This window comes from Podarcis liolepis, assembly GCF_965112155.1.
Source record: "Podarcis liolepis genome assembly, chromosome: Z".
Lineage (NCBI taxonomy): Eukaryota > Metazoa > Chordata > Lepidosauria > Squamata > Lacertidae > Podarcis > Podarcis liolepis.
The window spans coordinates 1,007,572-1,021,530 of NC_139570.1; positions in this window are offsets into that span (position 1 = coordinate 1,007,572).

Below are 13,959 nucleotides of genomic sequence, written 5' to 3' on the forward strand. Positions count from 1 at the left end.
GTTTTTGAGAAAAATTTAACACCGATTGAGAGAGAGAGGTTCCAGAATGAGACAGGTTTGACAGTGGTTAAGAAAGTGAAATACCTGGGGATTAATATGACAGCAAAAAATTGGAATTTATTTAAAGACAACTATGAAAAATGCTGGGCCGAAGTGAAAAAAGATTTAGAAATTTGGTCAAACTTGAAGCTTTCACTGCTGGGTCGTATTGCTGCGATAAAAATGAATGTATTGCCTAGAATGTTGTTTTTGTTTCAAACGTTGCAAATTGTGGACAAAATGGATTGCTTCAAGAAGTGGCAGAGAGATATTTCTAGATTTGTCTGGCAGGGCAAGAAGCCCAGAATAAAATTTAAGATATTAACTGATGCAAAGGAAAGGAGTGGATTTGCCCTGCCAGACTTTAAACTTTATTATGAATCAGCAACTTTTTGCTGGTTGAAAGAATGGCTGCTTCTTGAAAATACAGACATTTTGGATTTAAAAGGTTTTAACAACGTATTTGGATGGCATGCATATTTGTGGTATGACAAGGTCAAAGCACATAAAGCATTCAAGAACCATATTGTCAATAAAGCATTGTTTAATGTCTGGATAAGATATAAGGATTTATTGGAAAACAAAACCCCAAGGTGGTTGTCACCGATGGAAGCAAAAGCACAGAAAAAGCTCAATATGGAGGCCAAGTGGCCGAAATATTGGGAAATTCTGGAACAAGAGGGAGATAGATTGAAATTACAGAGTTTTGAGAAACTAAAAAACAAAGTGTGAGATTGGCTTCATTATTATCAGATAATGGAGGCATATAATTTGGACAAGAAAGTTGGTTTCCAGGTGGAAAAATCAAAATTAGAAACAGAACTGTTAGAACCCAAAACTAAGATTTTGTCAAAGATGTATAACTTGCTGTTGAAATGGAATACTCAGGACGAAACGGTGAAATCTGCTTTGATTAAATGGGCACAAGATGTTGGACATAACATAATGATGGCTGACTGGGAACAGTTATGGACCACAGGTATGAAGTTTACGGCATGTAATGCCTTAAGAGAGAATATTATGAAAATGGTATACAGGTGGTACATGACCCCAGTCAACCTTGCAAAAATCTATCATCTGCCCGATAATAAATGTTGGAAATGTAAAGAAACTGAAGGTACATTCTTTCACCTTTGGTGGACGTGCCCAAGGATTAAGGCTTTCTGGGAGACAATATATAATGAATTGAAAAAGGTATTTAAATATACCTTCTTGAAGAAACCAGAGGCCTTTCTCCTAGGCATAGTCAGCCAATTGGTGCCAAAGAAGGACAGAACTTTTTTTATGTATGCCACAACAGGAGCAAGAATACTCATTGCAAAGTATTGGAAGACACAAGATCTACCCACCCTGGAAGAATGGCAGATGAAGGTGATGGAATACATGGAACTGGCGGAAATGACTGGCAGAATCCGAGACCAGGGAGAAGAGTCGGTGGAAGAAGATTGGAAGAAATTTAAAGACTATCTACAGAAATATTGTAAAATTAATGAATGTTAGAATGATGTTGGATAGAAATTAAGTGGTTTTCAGCTGTAACACTATAAGGGAATATAAAAATGGATTATTAATAGGTAAAAATTTAACGTTACAATAGTTTAAGATTAAAGATTAGGATAAACAAAGAGGGTAAGGATTTGCTGAACCAACAAACTGAACTGGAATACAAAAAAGGGAGGCGTGAGGAGGTCCGGGAAACAAGCTAATGAAAAATAAGTAATGGAAAGAATGAGTTGTTTTTAACCATTTTTATTTTGTATTTTCTTACTTTTTTATTTTTATTTTGTAATGCTTTGAAAATCTTAATAAATATCTTATGGGGGGGGGGGAAGGAATTGACCTAGAGGAAGATTGTCACGGAGGTGTTTGGGATGATTTGAACTATAATGTAACAAGGAGTGTCTATCTGTATTTTCTTATAAGGATGAACTTTAATTCTAGCTTGATCCACATGAATTTCTAGGTCCAAAAAAAAAGGTAGGGAGTGTTGAAACCACACAAATCCGGAGTGGATCCCTAAGATGGTTGGATGGTGCCTTTTACACCTCGTTCCGGCAACTCCTGCAGCCCAGCTGGTGCCAAACGTCTTGCTCTGCTTCCCTTTGGACCACATCTGCTCACCTGGGCATCCCAGGACCTCCACACACTGCCCAGGCTTGTGCCCCAGGGAGGTGATTTGGGTTCCACTAATGCAGCGGTTTCTCGTCACCCCTGGAGGTGCAACAACATTGTATTGTTTTCCATTGCCACTAGGTGCTGCTGGAGGATTGCAACAGTTTTGGCTTCTGCAATGGGCAGAATATACAGAAAAGCAGCATTAAGCGCATAGCAAAAGTCAACTACAGAAAAAGTAGCTAAGCTTCCCTGTTGCAGCAGAACCCACACAGCGCCCCACAGCCCAACACATTTGTTGTGGTGCACACAGCCTGCTCATAAAGCTGCTACCTTATCCCAGATGGTGCTATTTGTGCATCCAGACCAGAACGATCTGCTTTTGGACAGAGGCTGCCCTCCCGTTCTGGGATGAGGCTCCTTCCCTTCCCCAACACCCGGATCTATCTCAGTGCGGATGCTGCCAGGGAAGGAGTCTGCATGTGAAGGCGCTATCTGCCCCAGGGGTGGGCAGAAGATATACAAAGAGAAGGAGATTTAGCAGGGACCAGGGGCAGTTGGAGCATCTGTGTCTCTAGCAATGATGAAAACGGGTGGGGCAGGGGAGGAGGGAATTTCCACAGAGTGCAGCTTCACCCAGCATGGCTGAATTAGGCTGTAAAACAACCACGCCTACTGCACCTATCTAGAGTTCTACAATTCTTTGTGAATTTCATCTGCTCTTCTAATTGTGGCTGTGTTTCTGTCAAGTGTGATTTCTGGTATTAAATGCTGACTGCGCTCTGCCCACTTGGATCAAGTTGTGATGAAGCTAAGGCTAAAAAAACTGTTACGTAAATAAAATACCCGAATGGCTGCGGCAATGTGAAAGGAATATGAGAAAACAGGGCACCAGCACCAGTGTTGAACCTAGAAGAACTCACCCAATATTCCCCACTTCTGAATGCACCCATTTTCTCTTCATCCTCATAAGCTTAAGAATGGCTATTGATACAGCCAATTAATGAACAAATATAGTAACTACAATGACATTTCTGTGCAAGTTGCATTACATATGATTTTTTTCTCCGTGGAACAGGGGCAGTGAACATACAGCCTCCAGATATTGTTGGACTACAGTCCCATCCAGTGGCGTAGCGTGGGGGGTGCAGGGGGGGCCGGCCGCACCGAGCGCAACATCTGGGGGTTAGGGTTAGGGGGCGCAAGTAACTTGCCTTGCCCCGGGTGCTGACAATCCACGCTACGCCACTGGTCCCATCATCTCCAGCCAGCATGGCCAGTACTCAGGGACACTGCCCCGAAATTGTTCAAGATGGTGTTGTTTATTGTTTTGTTTTTGTTCTGAAAGGCGATTGTGAGGCGCTCCAAAGGAATCTCCCAAACTGGGTGAATGGGCAGTAAAACCACAAATGTGGTTCAGTGCAAGCAAATGTAAAGTGATGCACATTAGGAGTGGATTTTTGCTCCCAGTTCCACATATGCATGGATCTGAACTGGTGGTGAGACCTTGGGGTTGCAATTGATAGCTCAATGAACGGTGCGTGGTAACTGTGAAAAGGGCAAATTCCACACCAGGAAAGGAACTGAAAATGAAGTGCCAACATCATCACATTGCTATACAATTTAGGGTGTGTGCTGTTCTGGTTGCCTCAATCTCATTGCAGATCTGGAAAAGGTTCAGAAAACAGCAACCAACAAGATCAAGGGAGGGTGTGGCTGTGCCTTCCAAGGAAAGGTTGAAATATTTGGGTCTTTTTAATTTTTACAAAAGGTAAGTAAAAGAAGACATCATAAGGTATGTAATATTAAGCATAATGAGGATCAAGTGGCTAGACAAAAGCTTTTTTATCTCTCCCATGAAACGAGAACTCAGGGTCATCCGATGAAACTGAGAGTTGGAAGGTACAGAAGAGACAAAAGTAATTCTTCACACAGCTCAAAGTTAAATCTGAAATTCCTTTCCATAAAAGGTACAGATGGCCGCAAACTTGGATGGCTTTAAAAGACAAATTCATGGAGGATGAAGACTTATATCAATGGCTCCGAGCCACAATGACGATCTTGTGCCTCCACTGTCAGAGGCAGCCACGCTTCTGAGCACAGTTGCTGGAAACGCAGGAGGGGAGAGTTCTGCTGCTTGCAGGCTTCCCATCTGCTGGGCCCTTTGGAGAACAGGATGCTGGACAAAGTGGGCCTTCAGCCTAATCCAGCATCCACGTTCTTCTCAGGATGGGATTTGGAGTCCAAAGACACACGGGAGAACTGCTGCAGATGCACAGCATAATCAACTAAGAATTAACGAAGAATAACTAAGAACTTCAAGTTTGGGTCATATGCTGATAATAATGATAGTAATGATAATAATAAATCAAAAAATGCAGCAGTACTAGAGGAGAAGGAAGGGGAAGACATGGGCTCATTTCCTTTTTCTACAACTTCTTGGTCATTCCAGCAAAGGGTATTGCTCTACGCGGTGGAGCTATGGCTTCAGCTGTATTCTGGCAAACTGTTGTAGAAACCACTGTGGGCTCTCAGTTTTGTGACAAGTTCACTGAAACAAACCACAGAACAATGAAACTAAAGACAATGAATTTTGTCCTCCCATCGGCTGCTCTCACCCAGCTTAGCCAGCCAGTTGAAGCTATTTCCAGGTGTGGCCGCTGTCGCATGCTGACAAGCTTCCAGGAGCCACAGGTGAGAGCTGAGTGCAGGGTGGGGACCAAAGGTGACAAACCACCCCAGAAGGAGCATGACGTGCCCCCACCAGAGGTATTATTGTATTGGCTCGGATAAAAGCCTCACTTTTTTTCCAAATTCCAACTGTTAAAAGTTAAAGTGCGGCTTACTTTTGGAACTGAGCACCGCTTGCCTGGCTCCCAACACTACTGTCCTGAACGGGGGGGGGGGGGCAGCTAGTGCCGACTTGAGGAGGCAGAGTCGGGAGGCAGGCCGCACCCGCTAATAAACCACCAATTTTAAAGGTGCGGCTTATTTGCAGGTGCATCTTATATTCGGTCCAATACGGTACCTCTCCCATAACGCCACATACACCAATTTTATATCACGATTGCACAATATCACGATTTCATGCTATCATGAATTTGTGATACGATATAACAAAATCATATCATACAATTGTGATATCATACAATCATGAAATCATGATGCCATGATCTCGCACTGTGATTTCACGAAATCATGATGTCGCACTTTCATTGAATCATGATATCTTGATTTCACACTATGATTCCACGAGAATATGAAATCACAAAATCATGAAATCATGATATTGTGAAATCTGGTATCACACAATCATGATTTCATGAGATCGTCACCATCATCATTTCACAAAGCCATTGCAAAAGAATGAGGCTGCAGGTATTCTGTGTGGCATTCTTAGCAAGGCCAATGAATCTTTGTAGAAGACAACATTGAAGTGTAACATGTAGTGTTCTAAAGAGGCACAAAGAGCGAAAACAGATCATACAATCATAATAGTGTAATAACGTATTGGCCCAAATATGAGACGCACCCGCAAATAAGCAGCACCTTTAAAACTGAAGGATTATTTGAGGGTGCCACCCACCTCCCAGTACTACTGCCTCCCAGCACTAGCTCCCCAAGCTGGTGGCACCTGACCCCTCCCCGTCCCCCATTCAGGGAGGTAGGGCTGGGAGGCGGGCGTGCAGTGCTTGGTTCCAAATATAAGCTGCACTTTAACTTTTCACAGCTGGAATTTGGTGGGGAAATTGCGGTGTATATTTGGTAGTGCAGTTGGCTCTGGCTGGCTTCAGGAGTTGCTCGCTGCTCGCTGCAGAGGCGCAGGAAATATGGTGGGCGCCACGGCAGCGAGCAGCTCCTGAAGGCAGCCAGAGCCAACTGTGCTACCAGGCTGCTGAGGCTGCGGCTGCCACCTTTCCTGGGGACAGATTTGCAAATCTGAGGACATTCCGGAGACTTTTGTTTTGTTTTCCCCCTTACAATAAAGCTGAAGAGGAGGATTTAAAAACTGCGTACTAACAAGCAATTCTTAAATATATTTTAGCTTATTTGTTTCTATTAAAATTGCAGCCTGCAAAATAATGCAATCTTCTCCCTGAGGGCCGAGGGAACCAGACAAGGGGCCAGAGGAGGTTCTAAAGAGGCCTTGTAGCAAGTCACACCTCAGATTCATCTCCTTCAGTCCTGCAAGTCCTGACTGCGAGATGCCCCTCTTGCCCCCCTTGCCAGCCAAGCAGCTGCTCCTGTCTTGCCAAACAGCCCTTCCTTGAGGACCCCCAATGTCCAGAGCCGGCCAGTGCTGCCGCCCAAGGAGTCAGACAACTCTGAAGTCAGGTGAGCCCCCGGAGTTGCCCACCGTAAGAAACTCACCTGCCCTGGGACTCTTGGGAAGAGGAGGAGAGGCGGTGCAGCAGCGAGCTCCAGGCGCCCTGACGGCTCTCCAGAGCGCAACAGCCAGCAGATGAAGCGCAGCCCACGCTGGCCAGGAAGAAGAGAGTGGTTCTGCTCTGACCTGCCTCTGTCGTGGGCATTATTGCATTCATCAAAACTTACTCTGTTGAATTTATCTAAAAGCTGCCAGCGTTTTCAGCTGTACACAATTATCTCCCATATATTCAATAAATGTTTTCCAATCTTGTTTAAATGTATGTTCTTCTTGTTCTCTTATTCTATATGTTAAGTCTGCAAGCTGTGCATATTCTGTCAAGCTACCATTCTTCTTTGGTGGGGACCTCGCTCGTTTTCCATCTTCCCAACTCTCAAATTCTGTGATTCTATGGCACTGGACAGCAGGCTGGTTGCTAGCCCAGGAAACTCAAATATAAAAAATTCTTAGAACAAAAATTTAGAAGCAATTTCTGTGAGGAAACTGAATATGAGAAAAGGTTGGGTGACATATAGGGATTTATTAGTAGAAAACCAGTTGAAACTTTTAAAAATTGATGACGTAAAAGATCTCTTAACGGATTGGCTACAGTATCACCAGTTGAAAGATGTTTTTAAAACAGATAAAACAAAGGGTTTTTCTAATGAAATATTGAGGTTTGAGAAAGAATTGTTGGAGAATAATGTGAAATTACTTTCCAAAATGTATAAACTGCTATTGGAATGGTTTACTAAAGATGAAGAAGTCCAATCAGTTATGATAAAATGGGCAAGAAATTTTGGGTATAATATACAGCTTGCAGCATGGGAAAAATTGTGGAGAGAGGATTTGAAATTTACAGTGTGTTATACACTAAAGGAAAATTATATGAAAATGATGTATCATTGTACTTAACTCCGAGTAAATTAGCAAAAATGTACAAGACTAGTTCAAATATTTGTTGGAAATGTAAAGAAAAGGAAGGCACCATTTACCACAAGTGTGGAACTGGAAAGTAATAAAGGAATTATGGGAAATGATATATAATGAACTGAAAAAAATTGTTTAAGGTTATTACCTTTGTTAAAAAAATCAGAAGCCTTTTTGTTAGGAACTGTAGGTGCAGAGATACCGAAGGAAATGAAAAGACTGTTTACGTACACTGCAACAACTGCAAGAATGCTGCTTGCCCAGAGTTGGAAAGATGGCAAGATACCTGCCAGGGTGGACTGGCAGGTGAAATTATTGGATTATGCAGAAATGGCAAGATTGACTGGGAAAATCAGAAACGAGGAGGATGAAAACTTCAATAAAGAATGGGAGAAGTTTATATTATATTTGAAAGACCACTTTAAACACACCATCACATCCCTTCTGCCCTCAAGGCTTTTAATGCTAAAGTTAGAGCTCAACTATGGAATTTCTTTTTTAAAAAATTAGATATTTTTATTTCATTTTAATACATCACATACAAAAAAGAAATATATAAAAAACAAATATCCATCACTCCTAACAACTAAGAAAAAGAAAGAAAAGCAACAACAGCAACACCACCAGTACATTAGTGCTCACAGTACATTTAACATAAATATGACTTTTCCTATATAGCTGACTTCCCGTCTACTCCCGTCTACTCCTTACTTCCATTTCTCATCCATTATTCACTGCCATATTATAACATGTTTTGGCTTTAATGTTATTTATTCTATCCTCGGCTTTCCATCAAACTTAAAACTCCTACTGAAGTTATTCAAATGCTGCTAGACTTCAAACTGTTGTTACTGTTTTTCAAATGGGTTTTAAAGACTTCCTATTTTGTGCTAAATACTTCCTTTGATTTATTCTGCATATTTGATCATTTTTTGAATCCACTCTGATCTAGAAGGGACTTTGTTGCTTTTTCAATTTGTTGCAATGAGTATTCTTGCTACAACTGTAGCATAAAGAAAAAGTTCTTTTACTTTTTTAGGGATATCTGAATCTGTGATTCCCAATAGGTAAGCTTCTGGTTTTTTGCTGAAAGATATTTTAAACATTTTTTCCAATTCAGAATGGATATCCTCTCAGAACACCTTGATTTCTTTACATTGCCACCACATGTGATATAATATAAATTACGTACCTGGTTTTTTTTACACCTCCAACAATTGCTTGGTACACTTTTATACCTCTTGGAGAGCTTCCAAGGAGATAGAGACCACTAATGCTGCATTTTAAGGAAGTTCTCTCTTAAAGAATAATAAGCTGTAAATTTCCAACCTGTTTTCCACAGATGTTCCTCCTTCCCAATCAAGGAGGAGTCGGTATGCTTTGGAGAGTGTTTTGGATTTAGAATTTACTATATTGGCTTCGAATCTAGAAGTCTCTGTGGCAAAACCTTTTTGTTTATCTATTTTGAATGTCTCGTATACTTGATGGTATTGAAACCAGTCCGTTACGTACTCCCTTATTTCCTCAAAGCTTTTTAACTTAAATTGATTCTCTTCTTCCTTTAGAAGTAATTTATATGATGACCACGTTCCCTGGGTATTTTTCCTCTTAACTGAACAGGCCTCTATTGGAGAGATCCATAGGGAGATTTTGGGATCTAGCAAGCTTTTATATTTCTCCCATACATCAAACAATGATTTCCTAATAATAGAGTTTGGATTTGATATCCTGCTTTATCACTACCCGAAGGAGTCTCAAAGCGGCTAACATTATCCTTTCCCTTCCTCCCCCACAACAAACACTCTGTGAGGTGAGTGGAGCTGAGAGACTTCAGAGAAGTGTGACTGGCCCAAGGTCACCCAGCAGCTGCATGTGGAGGAGCGGGGATGCGAACGCGGTTCACCAGATCACGAGTCTACCGCTCTTAACCACTACACCACGCTTTCCCATAGACCAAATATGCATGGCAACCCCATCAGTTGTCGAACCCTTCCAGATCCAGTAAGTCTGAATCCTTGCAATGTGACCATTCTTTCAACCAGGTGAAGCAGGCCGCCTCATAATACAATTTCATATCAGGCAGGGAGAAGCCTCCTCTGTCTTTTATATCGATTAGAATCCAATGATTAACTCTAGGTCTCTTTCCCTGCCATACAAATTTAGAAATGTCTTTTTGCCAATTCTTGATGCAGCCTTCTCCACCCAGAATTGGAATCATTTGAAACAAAAAGATCAACCTGGGGAGCATGTTCATCTTTATAATGCTCTATGGAATTTCAGTCTGGATGTCAGTGTTTACCCAGTCAGTGGAACGAGTGCAGGCAGCCTTTCGATTTAAGATTTTCGCTGTCCCATGTTGTGTTCCTTACGCAGCCCTGTGTTTAGAGGGAGGCCAACATAAGCTAGAGACAGTTGCCTGGATGATTTTTCTTTTATGCTGGCTAAACATTTGTTTTTCAGCAGACAAAGATACTTTACTTAGCGAAGTTCTGTTAGACTCCTTCCCTTCCCCAGGGCTACAACTGTTTTGCAACTTGGGCTTTCAGAGATCTCCTGGGCGCTGTGGCTTTTCCAGTCGCCAAGGCCATGTTAAAAACTAGGCTGTGGGACATAGATCGCCAGGAACTAATCTCAGCTGCGGAAAAAGCATGTTCCCCTCTTTATTTTCGACTCTCTTGGGCACAGGAATTTAACCTTAATTATTTACAATTTCTGTTTAATCCACAAGAAAGAAGGGCTTTTTCGCTGGCTAGGTTCAATTCTAATCCTTCTAACCTCCTTTGGGGTAGCTTTGCGGGTTTGGCAGAAGGAGATAGGCTCTGCCCATGTGATGCCCACTTGGTGGAAACTCCAGCTCACATGGCCCTTGAATGTAAAACGTATGATGATCTCCGCCAACAATTTTTAGACCATCTATGTCCAACATGGAAACCAGAGACGGAGGTTATACGCTTCTTATTACAGGGGAGAGACCAGGAGCTCACCAAGACAGTAGCTAAGGTCCTCTATTTTATTTTTTGTCGCCAAAGTACGCCACAGGATCCTGCCCTTGCTGGAGACCCACCTAGATGAAATAGATTGCTCGCCTCTTCTTCCCTTTGGCAAATGACTGTACTGTTGAAATGGTGACGAGATCGCACTGGCCTGTTTATTCTGAATGTTTGTAAGTGATACCAATAAAGATTTGATGATAATGACTTTAAACACTTGAACTCTTTAGCAGGTCTTAAATAACTCTTGTAATGTTACATAGATTTTGGATACAATGGAGGACCATAAATTAGATGGACTTACAGTATGCAGTCAAAAAAGTTACCCAAAGAACCCGCAGAGGGGAGGAGGGAAGTGTGTGTGTGTGGGGGGGGGGGGGACAACTGAGCCAAATGGGAACAGGACCTGCTAGCCCTGCACACAGAATCATAGAGTGGGGAGGGACCCCCAGGATAATCTAGTCCAACCCCCTACAGTGCAGGAATATCACGTAAAGCAGGTGACCATCTAACTTCTGCCTAGATCGCGATATCTAACAATGCGGGATAGCAGCGGCGCTGGAATAAGGGAATTTCCCGCAAAAAGGGAAGGTTGACAGCTGCGCCGAACGGCTTGCCTCTTGCCCCATGAGGCGCTGCGAGGCCGCTGAGGACTAGCGCCTTAGCGGGCTCGCCTCACCTGTCTCCCCCGACCCCTCCCCGCCACGCACCCACTCGGGCACTTTGCAAGGGCGCCACATCGCGCCAAGCACCCGGCGCCTTCTCGGCCCTGGGAGATCCAGGAACCGGCCTTCTAGGAGCCTGTTGCAGGCCGGGCACGTTTCCAAACTGACTTCCTAAGGCGCGGCATGACGGGAGATGTAGTTCTCCGAGGGTGTTGCAAAGGGAGGGCGAGGCTCCTGCAGCGGAGCCTTCCTGGTCCCTTTTCCTGAAAAAAAATGCATTTTATAATGGAGAGTACCGTGGGCGTAGCTAGGTTTTTGTTAGGGGGCAGGACTTTGTGGAGGGGGAGACTCGGGGGGGGGGCCAGAACCGTCGTGATTGATCAGTTAGTACTTTATGGGGGGGGCAGGTGCCCCCTGCCCCCACCCCCTTACGCCCATGTACAGCTCCATATATCAAACAGAGCAGTGATGCTAGCGGGCGTAATTAAAAATGGAAAACAAAACACTAAAATGAGCGTGAGCCCTGGGCTCCTTGCAAACCCATCCCATAGAATCCCGGGAACTGTAGTTTGCACAGGAGGTGGGGCGCTGTTAGCAGCAGGCCCTGTTCCCCTCACATAGCTACAACTCTCAGAGGAAAGAGGAATCCACAGCTATACCTGCTCTGGGGAACTGTAGCTCAACTCTCAGCGCCCTGTGCATGCTACAATTCCCATGGTGCTTGGTTGCTGGGAAGCCATGGGTTTTTAAAAGGAACAGCACAATGCTTTTAGTGTATTGTACATTGCAATTATCTGACAATTCTTCAGTCTACCTGGCGGGAAATCTTAAAATGAGGGAAGTCCAGGTGGGGTGGGCAGAAGAGGGCAAGAGAGGAGGGAGGGAGGTCTAGGGGCAAATGGAGCCAGGTAGGCCTGGCCCACCTATGAGACAAAGTGTGCCTCAGGTGGCAGAATCCACTGGGGCAGCAGATCCCAATGCAGATCTATCTACCCCCCCCCCCGCCACTTCTGCCCTTGCTTGTTTCTGATGTAGAACTTCCTCTTCTTCCTGACAGGGAAGGTGGATACCATTTGAGTGAAGCTGGAATCATAAACTTAAAATTGCTGTGGGTTGGGGATGTCTCAGATTTCCCGAGAAAGGGAGGAGTGGGAGAATGGTGTGTTCCTCTCTGAACCATATATCCCATTCAAGTGTGGAGAGAAGGCTTGACAGCTGAAATGCAGTCATCAGACTTACCGAAACAGAATTGTCAAGTTGGAAGGGGACCCGAAGGTCATCTACTGTAATCCAGGAATCAGCTGGATCCAGGGAAGTAGTGTTGGGTGCTGAGACTGGCATTACCCCACTCCTTTGCCCACTGCCCTGGCTCTCAGTTGGTTTGTGGACCCCAATCAGTGCACTGGCCTTAACTGCTAAAGTTCCCATCACACTTTGAGATGCCTGTTTAGTGAAGGGGCGGACCCAGCAGAGGGTGTTGCTCACTGGCTGGTTCAGCTGGAGATCGTCCCCCTTGCCAGCCACACTGCGGTCTAAGTGGTGTAGTGTCTTCTTCTTTGGCAACCTCTCGTAGCTGAGGAAGATGGTCTTCCATGAAGACGGTTTTAACAGTGAGTCCGTAAGTGACTGTGGAGGCCAATTCTGGATCCCCACGTCCTTCCACAGTGGGGACCTTTGTGTCGTGTAGCAGTGCCCCAAAGTGCTTACTGCACCAGCCGTGGGCTGTGGGCCTGCGTGGAGCATCTGGAACAGCCAGATGAGGGGGAATCACAGGCTCATAGAATGGTAGAGTTGGAAGGGACCTCAAGGGTCATCTAGTCCACCCCCTGCAATGCAGCAATCTCAGCTAAGGCATCCATGAGAGATGGCCATGCAGCCTCTGCTTAAAAACCTCCAAGGAAGGAGAGCCCACCACCTCTCGTGGGAGGCTGTTCCACTGCCAAACAGCCCTCACTGTCAGAAAGTTTTTCTGAATGCATAGTTGGAATCTCCTTTCTTGTAGCTGGAAGCCATGGGTTCGAGTTCTGCCTTCCAGAGCAGGAGAAAACAAGCTCGCTCTAACTTCCATGGGACAGCCCTTAAGGTATTTGGAGATGGCTCTCATATCTCCTCTCAGTCTCCTCTTTTTCAGCATGAACATATCCAACTTTTTCAACCCTTCCACATAAGGCTTGGTCTCTAGGCTCTTAATCACCTTTGCATACCCTCCAACATTTCTTCGATGAAAAAAGGGACGGCCCATTCCATAATGGTAATTGTACTCTTTATATCCCACACACCTTACTGGTTGCCCCTGCCACTCTGGCAGTACAAAACAGTAAACATTAAAAAAAGACTTCCCTATACAGGACTGCCTCCAGATGGCTTGGGGGTGGGATACCTCCATGCCTTCCAACATTTCTCCAATGAAAACAGAGACATCCTAAAGAAAAGTGGGACATTCTAGGATCAAATCAGAAACTGGGATTACTTCTCTAAATCAGGGGCGTCTCTGGAAAATAGGGACACATGGAGGGTCTGCCTTGGTCGCTCTACCCAACCCATAATCCATTTTGTCAACATCCTTCTTAAATTGTGGTTCCTAGAACAGGAAAAAGGACTCCAGGTGGGGTCTGACCGAGGAAGAATGGTTCAGAGGAGATGCTTTTGAACTACTTTTCGCCAACTCGGCTTTCGGCGAGACATCCCGACATCCCGTCCCATGCTTACTGAGCAGGCATGTTAAGGTGGTGCGCGGGAAGCCGCTCCAGCCATCGGAGGAGAGGCCGACCGCAAGGAGAGATAGGCTGGCGGCGCTGGAGCGCGCGCCACAGCGCGCAGGGCCTGCCCACCCTGAGCGCCCGCCCCCGCCCCGCCC